We start from the raw sequence: 24,093 nt of genomic DNA on the forward strand, positions 1-24,093 counted from the left end.
ACACAACAATTGGCATCAGAGCCGTTCAATCCTTGTTTCATTATGGGAGGAAGCGGTAATCCAACTTGCAAAGATCTTCAAGACAAATACGATTCACAACAGCTACAAATCAACTCATTGAATGACAAGATCGACAAGATGATAACTAAAGACGAGTTCAAACTTCAGATGGAGAACACGCTTACAGATTTCAAATCACATATGGAGTCTTGTATTGAAAAAATTTTCTTAGAGAGACTCTCATGGAATCGATCCAAACCGAGCTGAGTCTTCCAATCGACGAACACATCATGAAGATCGAGAAACAACCACTCATCAGCGTCTACCCAAACTTGACTTCCCTCGATTTGATGGTGATAACCCACGCTCCTGGATTCAAAAGTGCAATCATTATTTCCAGATCCATAATATCACTGATGAACTGCAGAAGGTGAAGATGGTAGCAATACATCTTGATGGTAAGGCTGAAACATGGCTTTTAAACCTGCAATCTTTCAGATCTATTATTTCCTGGTTTGAATTAAGTCACCAAGCTTGTTTACGATTTGAAAATCCGGCTAATGAGAATATTGTGGGTAATTTCAATAAGCTAGCTCATACAAATAATGTAGATGCATTCTTTGAGGAGTTTGAACACTATAAGTCTCTTCTGCTGACTTTACACCCTGATTTACCAGAGAACTATTTCATTAACAGTTTTATTGGAGGCTTAAAGCCTGACATTCAAAATTTTTTGCTTATGTTCCACCCCACTACCCTTTTGCGTGCTTACTCTCTTGCTAAGATGGAAGAACAAACTGTCCTGCATCGGCAACAATCTCATAAACCACCACCCAGGTTATTTACAAACAATTTTTCCTCCAGACAATTTACTTCAAATAATTTTCCTCTCAAGCCTAATTCTACACCACCTTCAACATCCAAACCACCACCCCCTCCACCACCTAGAGCTGTACACTCTCCAATTCCTCATATTCGAAGACTTACTCAAGAGCAAGCTCGAAAGCGCAGAGAGCAAGGTCTTTTCTATAATTGTGATGAATACTACAAACCTGGTCATGTTTGTGCTAAGCAGCAATTATTTATGGTGGATACTTCTGTACAAGCAGAACCTGAGGAGATTTTTGAAGACCATTCTGTAAAGGATCCTACTTCACCTGTTGTCCCTGACATGGAGATTTCCCTTCATGCTCTCACAAGGCATGTCGGTGGTGAAACAATTAGAATACCTGGTCTTCTTAAGAAACAAACTATTTCAATTCTTATTGATACTGGGAGTACTCATAGTTTTATTGATTCTGAATTAGCTAAGACTTTGCAATGTAACATTTCACGCACTGCTCACCTCCTAGTCACAGTAGCTAATGGAGAGAAGACAATCAGTAGTGTTGTTTGTTCCCAACTTCAGTGGACAATGCAAGATCACAAATTCTGTGCTCCACTCAGACTGCTCCCACTTGGAGGATGTGATATGGTGTTGGGTGCTTATTGGCTCAAACAACTAGGTGATGTTCTCTTTAACTTCTCCAAACTTAGCATCACATTTAAACATAAGGGTACGAAGATCACACTCTCTGGTAGTCACCAAAAAGCTACTTTGCTGCACATGAGTGGTAAAGCAGTTAAGATTTTTTTCACCAAACACACCCATGGTATCATTTCTTAATTATTTTCTGTTTCCACCCAACCCATTCCAACACCAATACCACCTCAAATCTCTACACTTCTACAACAATATCAGGATGTGTTCTCTGAACCATCTCAGTTGCCACCACAAAGGAGTTTGTATCATTCTATTCCCCTGAAACCAAACTCTGAACCTATTTCGGTGAGACCATATAAGTTTCCTTATATTCAAAAATCTATTGTAGAAGACTTGGTAAAGGACATGCTAGCTTCTGGAGTCATCCAACCAAGCCACAACCCATTTGCTGCTCCTATTCTTTTAGTCAAAAAGAAAGAAAACACATGGATATTTTGTGTTGATTATAGGAAACTTAACTCCATCACTATTAAAGACAAATTTCCAATTCCCATTATTGAAGAGTTGCTGGATGAACTTCATGGTGCAAGGTGGTTCACTAAAATTGATCTCAGGTCTGGCTATCACCAAATCAGAGTGGCATTGGCTGATATTTTTAAGACAGCCTTTAAAACACATCATGGTCACTTTGAATTTAGATTAATGCCTTTTGGTCTCACTAATGCTCCAGCCACATTTCAAGCACTCATGAATGATATATTTGCTACTCACCTGAGGAAGTTCATTCTAGTTTTTTTTTTATGACATTCTCATCTACAGTTCTAGATTGGAAGAACATGTTCAACACCTACAAATCACTTTAGACATCCTAAGGCAGCGCCAACTCTTTGCTAAGTTCTCCAAGTGCTATTTTGCTCAACAAGAACTAGAGTTTCTGGGTCATATTATCAATACATAAGGTGTTAAAGATGACCCTGCTAAGATCAACATCATGACTGAATGGCCTATTCCTACTACACTTAAAGAATTAAGGGGGTTTCTAGGTCTCACTAGGTATTACAGAAAGTTTGTTAAAAGTTATGGACTTCTCAGCAGGCCTCTTACTGAGCTTCTTAAAAAGAATGCTTTCACATGGTCCCCTACCGCTACTGAAGCTTTCAACAACCTTAAATTAGCCATGACAAACACTCCAGTTCTGGCTCTCCCTGATTTCACTAAGGAATTTGTGTTAGAAGCTGATGCTTGTGAAAATGGCATTGGAGCAGTCCTCATGCAACAAGGAAGACCAATTGCTTTCTTCAGCCAACCTCTAGGCCCAAGAGCTGCTGCCTTATCTACTTATGAAAAATAAATGCTTTCAATTTCTCCAGTTGTTACAAAGTGGAGACATTACTTACAAGGACACCATTTCATTATTCAAACAAATCACCAAAGCATTAAGTACATTCTTGAGCAAAAAATTGCTACTGTGGTACAACAAAAATGGGTCATTAAGCTTCTTGGTTTTGATTATGAAGTAAGATACAAGAGAGGGTAGGACAATACAACTGTTGATGCTTTATCAAGAAGACCTCATCCATCAGTTGAATGCTTCTCCACCACTGTCACTCAACCTCTTTGGTCTCAAGATATTATTTCCAGCTATGAAGGTGATGCTAAAGCACGACAACTTATATCTGAACTCTTAATTACTCCTTCTACTACAACACATTTTTCTTATCATGAAGGTGCCCTGAGATATAAACAGAAAATTTATGTGGGATCTGCTTCAAATACAAGGAATACTATCCTCTCCTCATTGCATTCTTCTGCTGTAGGTGGACACTCTGGTATTCAAGATACCTATATTAGAGTTAAAGCTTACTTCTATTGGCCTAAACTGAGAGAAAATGTCTATCTTTTTGTCTCCAATTGTGACATCTGCCAAATACATAAAGGTGAACATAAACATCCTGCCACTGCCAATACCAGCTCAACCATGGCAACACATTTCCATGGACTTCATTGAAGGCTTACCACTTAGTGACAGGAAGAATGTCATCCTAGTGGTGGTGAACATATTGACTATGTATAGTCATTTAATTCCTATCCTACACCCATATACAACTCTATCTGTGGCTAAGGAATTCATAACTCAAGTGATCAAACTTCATGGATTACCAAGCTCCATTATCTCTGACAGAGATAAAGTTTTCACTAGTTTGTTTTGGCAAGAACTATTCAAGGCATTGGGACCACACTTAAATCTAAGTACTGCATATCACCTTCAGACTGATGGCCAAACTGAAAAGGTTAGTGCTTTCTTGGAAACCTATCTTAGATGCATGTCCAGCTACAAGCCAAAAAATTGGTGCAAATGGCTACCCTTAGCAGAATGGGGGTATAACTCCAACTTTCACACTAGCCTCAAGATGAGTCCCTTCAAGACCTTATATGGGTATGAGCCTCGACATCTTGCTTTTCCATCTACAGTGAATACATCTGTTGCTGCTGCGGAAGAGTACCTCCAACAAAGGGATGAAGTTCTAAATCTCTTAAAGGAAAATCTTCATAAAGCTCACGAAAGGATGAAGCTATATGCTGATACCAAGAGGATAGACAGAAACTTTGTTGTTGGTGACATGGTTTACCTGAAATTACATCCTTACAGACAGTCCTCCACTTCCCTGAGGAAGAATGTCAAACTCTCTGCTATGGCCCATTCATAGTTATTCAGAAGATTGGAGTTGTTGCTTACAAGCTGCAATTACCTCTCAGCTCAAGGATCCACCTTGTTTTCCATGTTTCTCAACTCAAGAAGAAGATTGGTATTGTTCACACTCCATCTACTTCTCTTCCAGTTGTTGATCATGAGGGACAGATTGTTCTCCACGCAGCTGCCATTTTGGATACCAGAACTATCTCCAGAGCATGCCAATAGATTGGTCAGATGCTCATTCAATGGACTAATGCTTCTGCAGAAAATGCTGCTTGGGAAGACTCTGCAAATGTCCATGCACATTTTTCTGATTTTAATCCTTGAGGACAAGGATTTTCCAGAGAGGGTGGCATTGTTATGTGCCTGAATGCCCTTTTCCTGAGTGCCCTTAGTAATACTCTTACATGCACCTGTGTAATTATTGTGTTAGCCACTAGTAATCATTGGGTGCCTTATTGAGTAGTGAGTCACCGATAGATACTGACAGGTGTACTGTCTAGATTAGTCATCTTTACCAAATAGGGTTTGTTGCTATAAACCTGTAAGAGAGGCGGCTGTTGGAGTTAATAAATAATCGACTATTTTCAGTATCTCTCAGTTCCTCACAGTTTCATCGTTTCACCCAGGCTCTTATCCTAGTGATTTGAGAATAAACCTTACTTTCTATTGTGAATTTGTCGTGGTAGCACAACACAAACCTTAGTTATCCTTCTTAAAACACAAGAATAAAATTCTCATAAGAAGTTTCCTAGATAAAATAAAAGACAACAAACTAAAAACAAAAAGACTCCTAAACCATCAAAACCGATCATGAACTGAAATCAAAGAGCTTTTCCGGAACCCTCATGAGTCTTGAGACCTTTGAGCTTGTGATTGACAACATCCACTGCTTCTTCAGAGAATATATACTCATTGAGAAGATATTTAACAGTTGACTTCATGAGAACAAGGTCAGAATTAACCTTTTTCAACTCAGTTCTTAACACATCGAGACCCTTCATAGTATCAACGAGCTGCAGTTTTGCTTCCTCAAGTTATTTAAGAAAATCGTGAACCACTTCGCCCGAAACCATCCCATCATTCTCTACATCTTGATGAGTATAAGCATAGTAACATGAGACATCAGAATATTCCTTAGGACTTTGATATTTGATATCATCAACATCTACTAGGGTTATTTTCTTCTTCCCTTTGGACCCGAAACCAATACCGCTGTCAAGAAAACCTTTTGCAAAATCACAGGTGCGAGAAGGAGATGACATTCTTGACACAAAAGAATAACCTAGAGTACACGTACGTGACTCAATAGGATAGGTATTTAAATGGTTTCTTAGGGAATAACTTTAGGGTTTCTAAATATTGGTTCATGACAAGTCAAAATGGATACCCGTACGAAGCCAATATGGTTCCCAAAATAAAAACTGTAAAATACCTCTTTTCAAGGAAAAAGAACACATCAAAATTTTGCTATATGAAAATTTTCTTTCCAAATTTTTGGATCAGTAAATTTTTATATTCTCATAAGAAGAAAAATTTAGAGCAAAAACACTATTCAAGATTAAAAAGTAAACACTCCAACCAAAAAAATACTTAGGCAAAGCTGTCTGTAGACAATAGTTTAGCTATGGACGATAAGAAAATAGTTCAACTAATCAGAGAGTATTTTACCAATAATTATACCTGATTATTAGCAAATCTTACTCAAAATGATTTTTTATGAGTAAGCATTCAACCACAAGTATGAGCTTTATGCTCATCAAATGAATATTCTTCATGGTTAATCCTCTTTTTCTTCTTACTTTTGGAGGAAACCCTTTTTGATGTGAAAAAGTATCATCAAACTTACTGTCGTCAAAATAAGAGACTAAGTTTGAATCCTTACCATAGGAAGTTTGTATGGAGGATTTTGACAGCCTGTTTATAAGATCCTTGTATCCTTCAATTATCAAATAAAGGTTGTCCTTCATATCTCCATTGTTGTTTCCGCTTACTAGCACCTTTCTCACATCTTGACCACCATCCTTCACTTTAGGTTGAGAAGGACTTTTCTGAAATCTCCTTGGCCGATTTTTATTAATACTACAATTAGTTCGAACGTTCGATGAGCATATTGAACTGACTTTCCTGGATGAATTCACAGGGTGAGTACTAAAACCGATAGGTTTAGACATCTGAATGTCAGTTACACCTTTGAGTATTAAATCTAAGTTGTGCTGAAGTCGACCAAAGTAATTGTCATTCAGCTTCAGTTTTCTCTTCCTTTGAACATGTCCTTTTGAATCACAAAAAAGACATACTTTCTGATCACCAGAGTGATTAAAGTGTGTAGCATTAGTAACATCGTAAGATGATTTCTTCCTTCCAAGAGATGTGTTGAATCCATGATCAGTGGGAGAACCAAGCACCTCTTTAGTGATAAGAAGGGTTTATAGTTTAGCTTCTGAAGCTGGTTTCATTAGAGAAACATGATTAGAACTAGCCATGTTTTCTAAAATCACAGCAAAATCAGAAGTAATTGGTATGGATGACTCCACGGAACGACCTTTATCTTGAATAGAGATATTACTCAATAGTCGTTCTATTTCAAGGGCATCTTCTTTGAGTTTAGCCTCGAGTAAGGTTCTGGAAGAACAAACAACAACATTTTCCTCACGAAGAACCTTTAATTGGGAATCACGATCTTTTACCATACCAACCATAGTGTTGACCTTGTGTTTCATCCTATTAATTTCAACTGCTTGGATTCTAACAAGTTTTAGAATCGCTGCGCTTTCTTGGGATGCTTCCTTTTATACTTCAGAGTCAGACTCTTCAGTAAGATAATCATGGTAACACATATCAATACTTGTATGTTTCGTGTGAACTGTATGTTCATCTATATGTGAGATCGACAAATCTTTCTCTTTCATAGATTTCATAGAAACAAAACTTTTATTTCTGGTGATGCGTTTGTCAGGGATAGCACAATTGTCCATAGATTCAGATTGCTACAAACACAGACTTATGAGGTCTTAAATGTGCTTGCCTGCTCTGATACCAATTGAAAAACCGGGGGTGTAACAACCACACCTAATATTTCGTTTAGGAAATCTGTATGGACTAACTCCAATATATTTCCAAGAGAATCAACTAGACAGTCAGACTCAATCAATGAAAATACATCCAAGAGATATATCTCAATTTCTCAAATCAATCTGCAATCGAACATATAGAAATCTGTGAGATGGATTAATATGAGAAATAACTTGGATGGTACCGAAGACCAATATCCATGTGTCAATCAATTTATATCAACAACCAAAGGTTGAATTATCTAATTGATTGAACTACGCACAACATGTGATATTTCAATTCGGGAGGAACAAACTACAACATTTTCCTCACGAAGAACCCTTGATTGGGAATCACGATCTTTTACCATACCAACCATTGTATTGACTTTGTGTTTCAGCCTATTGATTTCAACCGTCTGGATTCTAACAAGTTTTAGATTCTTTCACTCTCTTGGGTTGCTTCCCTTTCTACTTCAGAATCAGATTCGTCAGTAAGATAATCAGGGTAACACATATCAATACTTGTTTGTTTCGTAGGAACATAATTTTCATCTATATGTGAGATTGACAAGTCTTTATCTTTAATAGATTTCATAGAAACAAAACTTTTATCTCTGGTGATGCGTTTGTCAGAGATAGCACTACTATCCATAGAGTCAGATTGCTACAAACACAGACTTATGAGGTGCTAAGCATGTTTGCCTGCTCTGATACCAATTGAAAAAGCGGGGGTCTAACAACCACACCCAATATTTCGTTTAGGCAATTTTCATGGACTAACTCCAATATAATTCCAAGAGAATCAACTAGACAGTCAGACTCAATCAAGGAAAATATATCCAAGAGTTATATCTCAATTTCTCAAATCAATCTGCAATCGAACAGATAAAAATTTGTGAGACGGATTAATATGAGAAATAACTTGGATGGTACCAAAGACCAATATCCAATCGTCAATAAATTTCAATCAACAACCAAAGGTTGGATTTACCAATTGATTGAACTACGCACAACCTGTAATATTTCAATTATATAGAAAATATAATGCGGAAAAGAAATAACATAGACACCAGAAATTTTGTTAAAGAGGAAACCGCAAATGCAGAAAAACCCCGGGACCTAGTCCAGATTTGAGCATCACACTGTATTAATCCGCTACAGACGCTAGCCTACTACAAGTTAACTTCAGACTGGAATGTAGTTGATCCCTAAACAATCTCACACTGATCAAGGTACAGTCGCGTTTCTTAAGTCTCTGAATCCCAGCAGAACTCTACGCACTTGATTCCCTTAGCTGATCTCACCCACAACTAAGAGTTGCTACGACTCAAAGTCGAAGACTTGATAAAAAAATATGTATCACACAGAAAAGTGAATTTAATAGATAAATCTGTCTCCCACAGAAAATACCTACGAGTTTTTGTTACGTCTTTTGATAAATCAAGGTGATCAGGAACCAATTGATACACGAGACTTATATTCCCGAAGATCAGCCTAGTAATATCAATCACCTCACAATAATCTTAACCGTATGGTAGCGGGACAATATATTGTAGAATCACAAAGAATGAGACAAAGATCTTTGTGATTATTTTTTATATCTTACCTATCGGAGATTAAATCTTGAGAAAATCTTAGAGAATATAGTACTCAATACGATAGAACAAATTAAGATCAGAACACACAACTACATAGAAAATAGTTGGGTCTGGCTTCAGAATCCCAATGAAGTCTTCAATTCGTTAACCTGTAATGGTTTTAGGAAAAACCTAGGTGAAAGGAGAATCGACTCTAGTCACAACTAGTATCACGCAGGAGGTGTGGGGATTACTTTCCCAGTTGATAGAGTTCTCCCTTATGTAGTCTTGAAATCAGGGTTTGCAATCAATGTTACCTTGGTAACAAAGCATTCAATATTCACCGTTAGATGAAAACCTGATTAGATTCAAGCCAATATCTTTCAACCGTTAGATGGTCTTGGCTTGTTACACACAAATGAAATATACCTTCATTTAGATATGGGTAACCGTACCTAAACCCGTACACTTAGTTGGCTCAACAATAGTTAACCGAAGTTAGCTATATGAACACTTTCATATCAACCTCATTCATCTTAATCACAACTAGTTCAAATGACTCATATGTAACTAGTTATAGAGTTGTTCAATTGCTTGTATTCTCATAGAAGTATACAAGACACAATTGAAGCAAAATCGGTTTTGATTCACTCGAATCAATTCATGAACATTATATCCACGGTTTGCAAAGATTGCATTCCTTGTTAAATAAATGTATTTGTTCATGAGTATGTAAACATACTTAACCGATTTTAGAACTTAACCCACTAAAGTATGCAAACGGGTACGCATACCTAAGTTCCCGGACTTGGTCTTGTTCGCCACTATGTAAATGGGTATGCATACTGTCGTTTATGACCGAACTCAGTCGAAATCAGTACGCATATGGGTATGCATACTATTGTTCCCGGACTTCAACTGCTGAGTCAGTATGCATACGAGTATGCATACTAAATTCCCGGACTTGGAATACACTTGCAACAATTAGCATACACGTATACTGTGCTATATCCAATCAATGGATAATTGTTCTAAACTCCCATTTAAATCATTGAAACATTCTTGGAAGACGAGAATAACTGTCTCACACAAACTATTAGTTTCAAAGAAATTTTCAAGCGATCAAATGATCAGTACGAAACATTATGAGTCTACATCAAATGACTGTCTCACACAAATCATTTAAGATGTTACCAGGCGATTTTCACATGACCATCTTTTGACTTTTGTCAAGAATAAAAGATGAACTTGGTTAAAGCCAAAGCTTACCAACACATATTTCGAGAAATATGTAAGCGAGTTAAACTCAGCTCGAAATATCAAATGTGTATAATGTAAAGTCTATATAGCTATACGACTTTTGTCTCAATAGGAGATAGAATAGAAATAAATTTCCAAGTGATAGATGAGTTCAAGTCTCCACATACCTTTTGTTGATGAAGTTCCATAAGCTCCCCTTAGTAGTTCTTCGTCTTCAATCGATGAACGCCGTGAAGTCTAAAGCTTAACTACACATTTTATCCTAATCCGAGATATAGCTATAAGTAGACTAGAAATCAAGATTTATAGTTTTGAAAACTAAACTTGTCAGACAAGCTTGAGATAGCAACGCTTGCGAGTTCGACCGAGCAGTGCTCTAACACCTGTCTATTTCTTTATCACTCTCTTCAACATCATTACAAAAAGCACCACTTTCATCCTAAACTACTCTCCTAAGAAGTCCATGGCATCTACCTCTGGAACCAAACCAAATACTTCGGTTGATAATCTTGTAGAGCAAATGAATTCCTCTCTTAATATCCCTAAAGACTTATTTCCAAAAGTTTTTATTAATTTTGAAAAAATCCTACACAAAAAGCAAGAGAACTGGAAATGGGTGTTCATTGGAAGGATATGTAGTAAAATTTCTCATAAAACCAGAATTATCTCTAGATTCATCAACTCCAACTGGGAACTTAGAAGGGATGCTGAGGTAGCTCTTTGGATGAAAAGAAAAAACTATTACTCCATAAGGCTTGGCAGTATTGAAGACCATAAGATTTTCAGACAAGGAGGAACAAGAGGTATCTTCAAAAAACTTATAGTTCTAACTGAAGTACCTCCTTCAGGTTCTGATTATATCGATGAAGCCAATTTCTATACTTTCAGAATTTGGGCCCTAGTTAAAAGAGTTCCTAGACACATAATACCATACATTCAAAATATCCTCAAGCCTGCTGGAATCTTTCAAGATTCTAAAAGAGCTTATGGCAGAGATGCAGATGAGAAGAATCTAGAGGTCTTATTAGCCATTGATATCACTAGAGCCTTAAAGTTTGGCATAGATGCCTATGAAACACCAACTGTCTCTCACTGGTTGAAATTTGATTATGCTTTGAATGACATTGCCTTGTGCAAAAAATTTCAGAATCCTTGATCACCCTGGTCCTCTCTGTGAGGAAAAAGAAGAAACCTCTCCACATATCAATAAGCACCCCTAAAATTCCATCAACTTCAATACACCTCCCAACACTTCAACCCTTATAATCAATAAAATATCTTATTCAGATAAAGATGCAGCTGAAGAATTTGTTATTAAGATGAGATTAGCACAAAGGAAAATTTTTCTCAAAAATGACACTGAAGAACTAAATGGCACTGAAGATTATATCATCTTTAAAGAAGGACTTCATGACCCCATTTCTGAAAAGATCCCAACTCAAAATCCTGAGGCCCTTGCTTGTCAGAAGAAATACAGAAAGAACGTTGAAAACTTCAAATCTAAAGATCAAAATCAAAAAAGAAAGGGTACCAACATTAAAGTAGCTGCTAAAATGCATACTCAACAAAATGGTCAAAAGGATGGGGATAACATTAACCCTGACAACATATTCCTCAAAGTCACTCTCAACATACCCAACCCCTACAATTCAATACCCTCCTTAACTGATATTCAAGAACAAATCAATGAAGAGTTCAATAATCAGAAGAAGTTTCTTTGGGAAAGAAGGAGAAATAAGACTAAACTTAAGAATGCCTCTATCCACAGTGCCCCACGAACTACTGATACCAAGAGGAAAAACCACGTGGAGTCCAACAACACTGATTGTAACCTGAACCTTTGGGACAAGTTTCGACCATCCAAGAAGAGCAGTATTAAGGACATGAACATGGAGATAGAGCACCTGACAAACTTGCCTACTAGGAACCTTATGGGAGCAAACCCTTTCCAGCTCAGTGAGGTAAATTCCATTACTCTAATCCTTTATTTAAACATAATTTATAGACAATCGCGTTTTTCAGTATGATCACTCCCCATAGGTATATTTACAACATATTCCTTATATATATTTGCATGGATTAGAACTCTCCCGGAATTTACAAAATTGACTACATTATCCTCACCTTTGTTTATCCTAGAATCTCATATTTTTGGAAATTCTTTTCTATCCTGACTTGGAACTATCAAGGCATAGGAAACACAATACTAGTAGACATTTGAATAATATGCTTAATAAACATAACCCTAATATTTTCTTTCTATCTAAGTCTAAACAACAGTCTAAAAATCTTAAACATATTCTTAGCAAAATAGGTGTCACTAACTTTTGGTTTGTAGAACCAAGAGGGAAAGTCAATACTGCTGGGGGGTTGACACTAGCTTGGAAAACAAACTTAAACATTACTATTCAAGATTTCTCCAACAATCATATTGGTGTCGTCATACATCCCAGCAATGGGACTCCTTGGTTGTTTACATGGTACTATGGCAGTCCCTATACTACCTTAGATAAATTGCATTCTTGGAAAATGATTGAAAACAAAGACAAAGAAAATACCCTTCCTTGGATTATAATGGGGGATCTAAATTTTGTGTTACATAATCATGAAAAATATAGTCAACATCCTATTGATACTTCTGAAGCTGATATCTTCTTGAAAAAGATAGAATAAGCAAGCCTAACTGACTTGGGTTACACTGAATGTCCATTTACTTGGACAAACATAAGATTAGGAAATCAGTTGACCGAACAGAGATTAGACAGAGGACTAGGTAATGATGCTTGGTGGTGTGTAAATAAGAAGCACACAAAACACTTGCAAGTATACAAGGTCAAGATTTATAATATAGTGATGAGTGGGGGTTTGTCCACAGGGAGAGGAGCATATAAGAAGTCTTCCTAGGCTAACAATGGTGACAATGCACTATGGCAGTGAGCAAAGCAAGGGAAATGGCATGAACCAAAGATGCAAGGTAAAGCAATAAAGAAACAGTTAAGAACCACAGCAGGGAAAGATAAGCAAAGAACCAAGGCTTGGAAGCCAAGGGCAAGGGCAGGATTGTGCACTGACTTCAGTGCACAGAAGCTACAAAGTGCAAGAAAATAAAAGGCAAGAAAATTAACTGAATTGCAAACACACAGGACTGAAAATGCAAGTTTCTGAGAGGGAATTGGTGGGTAAGCCAAGGCTTATGATCCACCTTGTGTCCTAATCAAATGACATGTTTCTAGGTTATGTTTGTTCCTAAGCATACATCTAGAAATGGAAGAACACCAAATTGCTCACTAGTCTACCCCTAGCATTGGATGTCTTTTGACAGTACAGCCAATCACAGGCTCTATGAGCATTGGTATCTTCCATTTGCTCAATCAAAACACAGCAACAGGAGAACCATCCTAGCTTCTAGTCACATGACAGTGCACAAGGCTTCACTGAGCCTTGGCCTGATGCTGATTAGCTCATGCTACACATGGATAAGGCAATCACATTCATCACATGTAATAATTCAAGCACAATTAGCAACATATCAGATAACTAAGAACATATGCAATACTCAACTGTTCACTGATAAGCACTGAAATTTGAAGTTCATTAAAATTTAGCTCAATTCTCTACTGGCTAGTCCAGAGAGATATACAGTGTCCCCTACACACTTCACATAACATCAATTTATACCCATTACACATTTTTGGGTTTTCCCCCAATTTTCCCCCAAAATCAGTAGAACTAGGGTTTGGTGAAATTGATTTACCTACTGTTGATGAGATACTCGCTCCATCTCGTCGACCCACTCTTCTCCTGCTTCTTCTCGTTCCTCCCATGCTCCAATTGATGCTTTAATCATCACTTATATCCCCAATTTCTCACCTAGGGTTTCAGTGAGCAGAGAGATGAGAAATTGAGGTTATTAGTGATGCTAAAGAGATGGTACGTGATGGTGATGATGGGCTTAGGTAGAGTAGAGTTGGGGAGAAAATAGTGGAGTGATTTGGGGTGAGGTGGTGGTGATGGAGACGGACATGGTGGTGGTACGGGGTATGGTGGTTCTGCAGAGGGGGGTGATGGAGGAGATGGGTTCGATGGAGAAAGGGGAAGGGTGCGTTTGTTTGGGGTGTAGGTGCTCGGTCGCTAGGGTGTGAGGCGAGTGTATCGAGTTTGATGATCTGCGACGCTGAGCCGTGGGATAGGGAGATGAAAGATCAATCGGACGGTGAGATGAAGTGAAGCTTGTAGCGACCGCTGGATTATATAATACAACAAAATCAACGACGCCAGATGGAGTTAGGTGTTGTAGTGTTAGGCGGAGATATCAAACTTCGATGCACAGCAAGGGAGCGACCGTCGGATGCTTCTGAGAACTGATCTGGCGGCTGAAGACGCAAGCGGGTATGGATTTGGGTTTTAGGCTTTTGGGTATAGAATATGGGTTTGGGCTTGGAAAACCTTGAGCCCACTTCTTCTTTAAGAACAACTTTCTTCTTCTTGAGCCCATTTCCAGCTTTTTGGACGTGCGCTCCATTCTTCGCGGCTTCCTTGCGTGATTTCTCCCGGCTTTTCACTGCTTTTCTGCTCTTTTCGCTCCGCGACTCATCCGAACTTTATTTATTACCTAAAAATGCAAAATTAATTAATAAAAATATTTATTCTTGAAAACAATGAAAATACAGAATATGGGATAAAATGTAGAATTAATGCACAAAAGATGAGTTAAAATGCCAACAAAAAGGGATAAATATATACATTATTTGGCACTCATCAAATACCCCCAAACCTGAATTTTACTTGTCCTCAAGTAAAACAAAACTAAGGAAATCCTACCTATACCACTGTCGCTGGTCTCTCGAATGCATTTAGCGTATGCACTAAGCCTTTTAAACCACTAAGTGTCCCTAGTGGACGAGTTAAAGTCTCGTGAAGGTTTGCTTAGAACGTACCTACAAAGTTCTAGGTCAAAATATAAGCTCAGATTCCATCAAATGTGACATGTGCAAAACAGTTTAAGCTCACAGCAAAATGGAGATGTCAATCTAGCTATCAAAGGCACAATCCTAGCACTGATAACAAAAAAAGACATGTGATAAGAGTGTAAAGTGTATCTACACATGTGTAAAGAAAGATCGGATGTTATGACTACTAATCACCAAGAGATAGTTTCTCAGGCTAAGAACCAAGGTCGAAATCTAGCTAGCTGTCCGGACTTTACGAGAATTGTGAATGAGTTGGAGGTATTTCACAATTACTCGCGTTGTACATCAATGGCATACACCCTCCTTGCTTATTACAAAAAACAACAAAATAACTCTTTACATGACTCTTATTTACATTGACTATTCTCTTTTTATTTTTGGAACAAGAGATGATGGAATTGATAAATACTTGATTTTTTTGTATTTTTCTGATTTTTTTTTTTTTTTTTTTTCTGAATATATACATCGTTTTTTTTTTTTTTTTTTTTTTTTTTTGAAGGAAACACTTTTGATACATACAAAAGGAAACAAAAGATTACATGACACTTTGCAAGAGGTAGCCCTTTTTGATGCACCCAGTTAAATTCGATGGTTGTCTTTCTTAATGTAACCTCCACCTTCTATCCCAACCAACCAAAGAACAAGCTAGTCAAGTTTCGTTCAGTATTCTAAAGTGATTGGCAATCGTAACTTCCTATCAAACACCTTGAAGATCGAGGCCATACATGTATTGGTAGATCGTGCGCGTGCAAATTTCTTATCACTATGTGAATTGTGCTAGAATCAGGGTGCCTAAATATCTAGACTAAGACTCCTAATAAAAATACATATTTGCACAAGAGTCAACATTTCAAGGTAAATGAGCTCCATTTTTATGATTTTTCATTTTTTAATTTTTTTTGAATTTTGATTTTTCAATTTTTTTGGAATTTTTCAATTTTTTCAAAAAGAAGAAGGAGTTCGTTTTCAATTATGGCAAATTATCATGGTATCTACTCTATACCCCCAAACCTAAACTAAACATTGTCCTCAATGTTTCAAAATATGGAAAGAATTATAAAACAATATATGAAGAGGAACATGCTGAGTAGAGTAAAAGGAGAGAGAATACCCGATTGTACGGGAGCTCGATTAAAACTCCGTTATTCAAGGCAAAAATCCATCATATTAGAGTCACAATGGATGAGCACAAAATATACACAAAAGGAAATTTAACTAACACATTATCTACAAGAAAATTTGGTTTTTAATGGGATTGGACTTTTTGGAAAAAATTTGGTTTTGTTGGGAAAAGACAAATTTTGGTTTTGATGGGAAAACGAAAATTTTGGTTTTTAGGGAAACATTTGGAAAACTTTTTGGTTATTTAGGGAAAGAGTGGACCAGTTTAGTCCACATAGACTGGGTCCTCCAGGTTGGTTGTTTCAATGTCGGGTGGAAATGGCTCAAGGAATGGCTTTAATCTCTGCCCGTTGACTTTGAAAACGTTCTTGTTGGAGACATCCTCCAGCTCTACAGCTCCATGAGGAAAAACTGTGCGTACTAGGTACGGACCCTTCCATCTGGAACGCAGTTTTCCTGGAAAAAGATGTAATCGGGAGTCATACAGCAAGACTTTCTGACCAGGAGTGAAGGATTTGCGTAGAATACGCTTGTCATGAAACATCTTCATCTTTGCTTGTACAGCTTGGCACTGTCATAAGCCTCATTTCTCAATTCTTCCAACTCGTTGAGTTGAAGTTTCCGTTGAATTCCAGCTTCGTCCAGAGAGAAGTTCAGCTCTTTGATTGCCCAGTAGGCACGATGTTCTAATTCCACAGGTAGATGGCACGGCTTTCCATACACTAGACGATAGGGGGACATGCCAATTGGTGTCTTATAAGCTGTTCTATAGGCCCACAAAGCATCATTCAATCTCAATGACCAATCTTTCCTGGACGGGTTGACCGTCTTCTCCAGAATGTGCTTAATTTCCCTATTAGACACTTCCACTTGTCCACTAGTCTGAGGGTGGTACGGAGTAGCAACCTTGTGAGTTATGCCATACTTGCGTACTAAAGACTCAAAGTACTTGTTACGAAAATGTGAACCGCCGTCACTGATGATAGCTCTAGGGGTACCAAAACGTGAAAATATGTTCTCCTTTAGAAATGAAAGTACCACCTTGTGGTCATTTGTTCTGGTTGCTATGGCTTCTACCCACTTAGAAACGTAATCAACTGCGACTAGGATGTACAACTTGCTGTCAGACATGGGAAATGGACCCATGAAGTCTATCCCCCAAACATCAAAAATCTCCACAATCAAAATGGGGTTCAATGGCATCATGTTTCTCCTCGAAATGCTTCCTAGCTTTTGACAGCGTTCACAAGCAACACAATAATCATGGCAATCCTTGAACAATGATGGCCAATAGAATCCACACTGCAAGATCTTTGCAGCGGTTTTCTTGGCACTGAAATGGCCTCCACATGCTTGGTCATGACAGAAAGATATCACATCTTTCTGTTCAGTGTTGGGGACACATCTCCTAATGATTTGGTCTGGACAGTACTTAAACAAATATGGGTCATCCCAAAGGAAATGTTTGACTTCAGCCAGGAATTTAGAGCGGTCTTGTCTCGACCAACGTGAGGGCATCCTACCTGTAGCGAGGTAGTTAACAATATCAGCAAACCAAGGAAGGTCTGAGATAGACATCAGCTGTTCATCTGGGAATGATTCTCTAATCAGCTCATTCATCAATAGACTCTAAAGTTAATCTAGACAAATGATCAGCAACCACATTCTCACAACCTTTCTTATCACGGATTTCGAGATCGAATTCCTGTAATAAGAGTATCCATCGAATAAGGCGAGCTTTAGCATCCTTCTTGGAAAGAAGATACTTCAAAGCCGCATGGTCTGTGTATATGATGATCTTAGACCCTATCAGATAAGATCTAAACTTGTCTAATGCGAAAACGACGGCAAGCAATTCCTTCTCGGTAGTTGAATAATTGAGTTGGGCATCATTAAGGGTTTTGCTAGCATAGTATATCACATATGGTAGTCTATCAACTCGCTGTCCTAAAACAGCACCAACAGCATAATCAGAGGCATCACACATAAGTTCGAACGGAAGCTTCCAATCGGGTGGTCGGACTATAGGAGCGGTGGTGAGAAGGGTTTTTAATTCCTCCCATGCCTTCACACAAGCAGCATCGAAATTGAAGGCAACATCTTTGGAGAGAAGACTGCACAGAGGTCTGGAGATTTTGCTGAAATCTTTGATGAATCGCCGGTAAAAACCAGCATGACCTAGAAATGATCTGATCTCCTTCACAGAGCAAGGTTGTGGTAGATGTTGAATGAGGTCAACTTTAGCTTTATCCACTTCAATTCCTTTTCTGAGATGATGTGTCCTAGAACTATTCCTGAATTCACCATAAAATGGCATTTTTCCCAATTTAGAACAAGGTTCTTTTCTTTACATCTGGATATCACGAGGGCAAGATGCTTCAAACATTCGTCAAACGAGGAACCAAAAACAGAGAAATCATCCATAAAGATCTCGAGAAAACTATCTATCATGTCAGAAAAAATGCTCATCATGCAACGCTGAAAAGTAGCAGGTGCATTACACAACCCGAAGGGCATACGTCTATAAGCAAACGTCCCAAATGGACACGTGAATGTAGTTTTTTCCTGATCTTCCGGAGCAATGTGAATTTGGTTATAACCGGAAAAGCCATCTAGAAAACAGTAGTGACTGTGTCCAGACACACGTTCTAGCATTTGGTCAATGAAAGGGAGCGGGAAGTGATCCTTCCTTGTTACTGTGTTCAACTTCCTGTAGTCGATGCATACTCGCCATCCTGTGGTTGTACGAGTAGGGACTAATTCATTCTTGTCGTTCTGAACTACAGTAATGCCTGACTTCTTAGGCACAACTTGAATGGGACTAACCCATTTGCTATCGGGAATTGGGTATATGATACCCGCATCAAGTAGTTTCAGGATCTCTCCTTTGACTACATCTCTCATGTTAGGATTAAGTCTCCTTTGCATTTCCCTCGATGGTTTGGCATTCTCTTCAAGGTTAATGTGGTGCATGCAAATGGTGGGACTAATTCCTTTGAGATCTGAGATGGTCCATCCTAAGGCCTCTTTGTGTTCCTTAAGTACTTCTAAAAGCTTACTTTCCTGTTCCGTGTCTAAACATGATGAAATAATGACAGGTAAAGTATCAGAAGAACCTAGGAATGCGTACTTCAACGTACTAGGCAATGTTTTCAATTCAAGCTTGGGTGGCTCAACAATGGATGGAATAAGCTTGGAATCAGAGAGTAGGGGTGGTTCCACTTCATATTTCCTTTCAGTGACGTCCATTTGAGGTACAGATTCGAGCAGAGATAGGACGTCACTACAGTATGCATCATCATAGGAATCAGGGTTAAAGTTCTCCATACATGCTTGAAAGGGGTCGACGGATAGAATGTTAGTCAACGAATCTTGCATTAATCCTTCAATCATATTAACTTCATGCACATCATCATCATCAAGATTCACAGGTTGTTGACTAATATCGAACACATTCAATTCTACCGTCATGTTACCAAAAGACAGTTTTAACACTCCATTCCGACAGTTGATGATCGCGTTGGACGTAGCCAAGAAAGGACGTCCTAAGATGACAGGAATGTGACAGTCTGGGTTTTGTACAGGTTGAGTGTCTAAGACAATGAAGTCTACGGGAAAATAGAATTTGTCAACTTGATCAAAACATCTTCGACCACTCCACGAGGAATCTTGACAGATCGGTCTGCCAGTTGTAGAGTGATAGATGTTGGTTTCAACTCCCCAAGACCTAACTGCTCATAAACAGAATATGGCAGTAGGTTAACACTTGCACCTAGGTCTAATAACGCTTTATTGACCGTGTGTTCTCCTATAGTGCAAGAAATTGTTGGACATCCTGGATCCCTAAACTTGGGTGGAGTTTTGTTCAGAATGATGGAACTCACCTGCTCAGCTAAGAAAGCACGTTTTTGCACATTGAGCTTGCGCTTTTGAGTACACAAGTCTTTGAGGAATTTGGCATAAGCAGGGATTTGCTTGATTGCTTCAAGAAAAGGAATGTTGATGTTGACTCTCTTGAACAGATCTAACATCTCATTGTAATGGGTACTTTTCTGTTGATAGATCAATCTTTGAGGAAATGGGGCAACAGGAAGATGAGTTGGCAAAGGGACATTCACAGCAGTAGAATTGTCAGATTTTCCAACTTGCTCAGATTCTTTGGTTTTCTGGGGTTGTGGAGACAGTGGAATTTGTATCAGATTCATTAGGTTCGCCCACGTTGTTCTCGATGACTTTACCACTTCGGAGGGTGGTAATGGCATGGATTTGATCAGGTGAGGTTTCAGTGCAGGATGTTGTGCCTGTTTGAAATATCCTCTTTGGATTTTGTTGGGGTTGGCTCGGAAGTTTACCCTTTTCTCTCTCACATATTTGATCCATCTTTTGATCTAGATTTTTCTGACTTTGCATCAAACTCTGGAACATTTCCTCTAGGGTGGATAATCTCTTGTCGGTATTGTTGAGGATATGATTGTTGTTGAGAGTTTGATTGTTGTTGAGGGTTTCTCGGGTGTTGATAACCTTGATTGTTCTGATATCCCTGATTGTTTTGATAGCTCTGATTGGGTTGAGATGGTCCTCCTTGAGTGGGTCCTTTTGACCATGAAAAGTTAGGGTGGTTTCTCCATCCTGGATTGTAGGTCTGTGAATAAGGGTTATGCTCTGGTTTTTGAAACATGGCATGTGCCTGTTCAAGCCTAGACTCCTGGACTGCAAGCAAATCTGGACAATTTTGGAATTGATGGTTGGGGTCGTTACAAGCAGCACAAACAGACGAAGCGACATGTTCTCGGAGAGTAGTGGTGGAAGGTTTTGAATTTTTATGTAGTTCTAACTCTTCTAATCTCCTAACTATTGATGCCATGTTTGCTCTACCCTCAAAATCCGCTTCAATCCTAAAAGCCTTTGCTTCGGATGTAGTCTTTCTGGTTTCACGGATGGATTCCCACTGTTGCGTCTTTTCAGCTACTTCAATCAAGAAGTCCCAAGACGCGTCAGCAGTTTTATCTACGAATAGACCATTACACATCGACTCAACCGTTGTTCGGGTGGACACATCTAGACCTTCATACAAAATTTGCACAAGTCTCCATTTTTCAAAACCATGATGGGGACATTGGAGCAATAATTCATTGAATCTCTCCAGGTATCTAGCTAAGGTCTCACCTTCTAATTGCACAAAGCTATTCAGACTTTGACGAATTGTCGCAGTCTTGTGGTTCGGGAAAAACTTTTTGAAAAACTCCTTTATGAGGTCATCCCATGTCATGATGGATTGAGGCTGTAAAGCATAGAGCCAGGCCTTTGCCTTATCTTTCAGGGAGAAAGGAAAAAGCCTTAACTTCAGGGTTTCGTCGGTCATTTGAGTGAAACGCAGAGTTCCACAAATTTCCTCGAATTCTCTCACGTGGTGGTACGGGTTTTCATTCTCAACACCTCTAAAAATAGGAAGCATCTGTATTGTGCTTGATTTCAGCTCATAATGGCCATTAGCCTCGGGCAGCAAAATACAAGAAGGTTGACTGGCTCTAGTTGGGTACATATAATCCTTGAGGGTACGGGGTTCTCCCATTGTTTCTGGTTGATCTGGACTGTCTCCCTCAGAACTTAGAATTTCGATAGGTTCGTCTGGGTTAATTCTAACAAGTCTGTTTGTCTGGTCTCTGTAGGTCACAATCATGTCCTAGTAGGTACCTTAACTAACATGTTGGTCAGACAGAGCAATCGGAAACAATTTGGCCCACAAGGGTTATGAAGATTTGGTTTTGAATGGGTTTTGGTTTAAAGAAGGGGTTTTGTTTTTGGTTTAAAAATTTGGGCTTTGGAAAAAAAATTTTGAACTAAACCTAGCATAAATTATCACAACTCATAAAAGAAAATAAAAAACAATAATAATAATTAAACAAACCCATAAAAGAAAAAAGAAAAATAAAAGAAAAATAAAAAAACAAAAAAAATAATTACAGTCCCAATATAAAAAAAAGAAAAAGAAAATAAAAATTATTACAATCCCAAATAAATAATTAAATTAATTATTACAAGCCCAATTTGAATTTAAATGAGGCCCAAGTGGGTTAACTCATGGGTTAGGCTTACTTGTTTTTGGAGGGAAGCCCAAAAATAGGCTTTTAGTCCCCTTTTAGTTGCACAGCCCAGTTGGGCTTTAGGATCGTCCTAAGCAGCTCACGTCCAAGCCCAGCAGCAACAGGTGGAGCAGAGCCCAGCAGAGCAGCAACGAAGCCCAGCTCACAGAAGACCACGAGCCCAGCAACAAAAGGAGGCAGAGCCCAGCAGCACTTGGTGAAGCCCAATTCAGAAAAGTACAAGCCCACTAGAAGAGGGCAGAGCCCAGCAGCTTCACTTCAGTTGGCAGCCCAGCAGCTTCACTTGGCAGCAGCAGTTGCTTTGGTTCACCAGCAGCAGCAACAGCAACAGCAGCAGACTTTGGCTTGGCAGCAACAGCACAGCACAGCTTGGCAGAGAAGGCACCAGCACAGCAGCAACAGCAACAGCAGCAGCAGCTGCAGCTTTGCAGCAGGCTTGGCAGCAACAACAAATAATGCACAGCTCCAGCAGCAGTTAGCAAGTGAACAAGATAGCAATGAACACACACAACTATGCAAGCACAACAAGGCCACAACAGCTATGAAAACTTCAAAAATATGGCAGCCAGCTCCCCGGCAGCGGCGCCAAAAACTTGGTGTGAAAAGAAGCACACAAAACACTTGCAAGTATACAAGGCAAGATTTATAATAATGATGAGGGGTTTGTCCACAGGGAGAGGAGCATACAAGAAGTTTCCTAGGCTAACAGGTGACAATGCACTATGGCAGTGAGCAAAGCAAGGTAAATGGCATGACCAAGATGCAAGGTAAAGCAAAAAGAAACATAAGAACCACAGCAGGAAAGATAAGCAAAGAACCAAGGCTTGGAAGCCAAGGGCAAGGTGAGGATTGTGCACTGACTTCAGTGCACAAGCTACAAAGTGCAAGAAAAAAAGGCAAGAAAATAACTGAATTGAAACACACAGGACTGAAAATGAAGTCTGAGAAGGGAATTGGTGGTAAGCCAAGGCTTATGATCCACCTTGTGTCCTAATCAAATGACATGTTTCTAGGTTATGTTTGTCCTAAGCATACATCTAGAAATGAAGAACACCAAATTGCTCACTAGTCTACCCTAGCATTGGCTGTCTTTTGACAGTACAGCCAATCACAGGCTCTATGAGCATTGGTATCTCCCATTTGCTCAATCAAAACACAGCAACAGGAGAACTATCCTAGCTTCTAGTCACATGACAGTGCACAAGGCTTCACTGAGCCTTGGCCTGATGCTGATTAGCTCATGCTAACATGGATAAAATCACATTCATCACATGATAATTCAACACAATAGCAACATTCAGATAACTAAAACATATGCAATATCAACTGTTAACTGATAAGCACTGAAATTGAAGTTCATAAAATTTAGCTCAAATTCTCTACTGGCTAGTCCAGAGAGATATACAGTGTCCCACACTCACATAACATCAATTTATACCCATTACACATTTTTTTCCCCCAATTTTCCCCCAAAATCAGTAGAACTAGGGTTTGGTGAAATTGATTTACCTACTGTTGATGAGATACTCGCTCCATCTCGTCGACCCACTCTTCTCCTGCTTCTTCTCGTTCTCCTGCTCCAATTGTGCTTTAATCATCACTTATATCCCCAATTTCTCACCTAGGGTTTCAGTGAGCAGAGATGAGAAATTGAGAGAAGTGATGCTAAAGAGATGGTACGTGATGGTGATGATGGGCTTAGGTAGAGTAGAGTTGGGGAGAAGATAGTGGAGTGATTTGGGGTGAGGTGGTGGTGATGGAGACGGACATGGTGGTGGTACGGAGTATGGTGGTTCTGCAGAGGGGGGTGATGGAGGAGATGGGTT

This window comes from Papaver somniferum, chromosome 7, assembly GCF_003573695.1.
Source record: "Papaver somniferum cultivar HN1 chromosome 7, ASM357369v1, whole genome shotgun sequence".
NCBI lineage: Eukaryota > Viridiplantae > Streptophyta > Magnoliopsida > Ranunculales > Papaveraceae > Papaver > Papaver somniferum.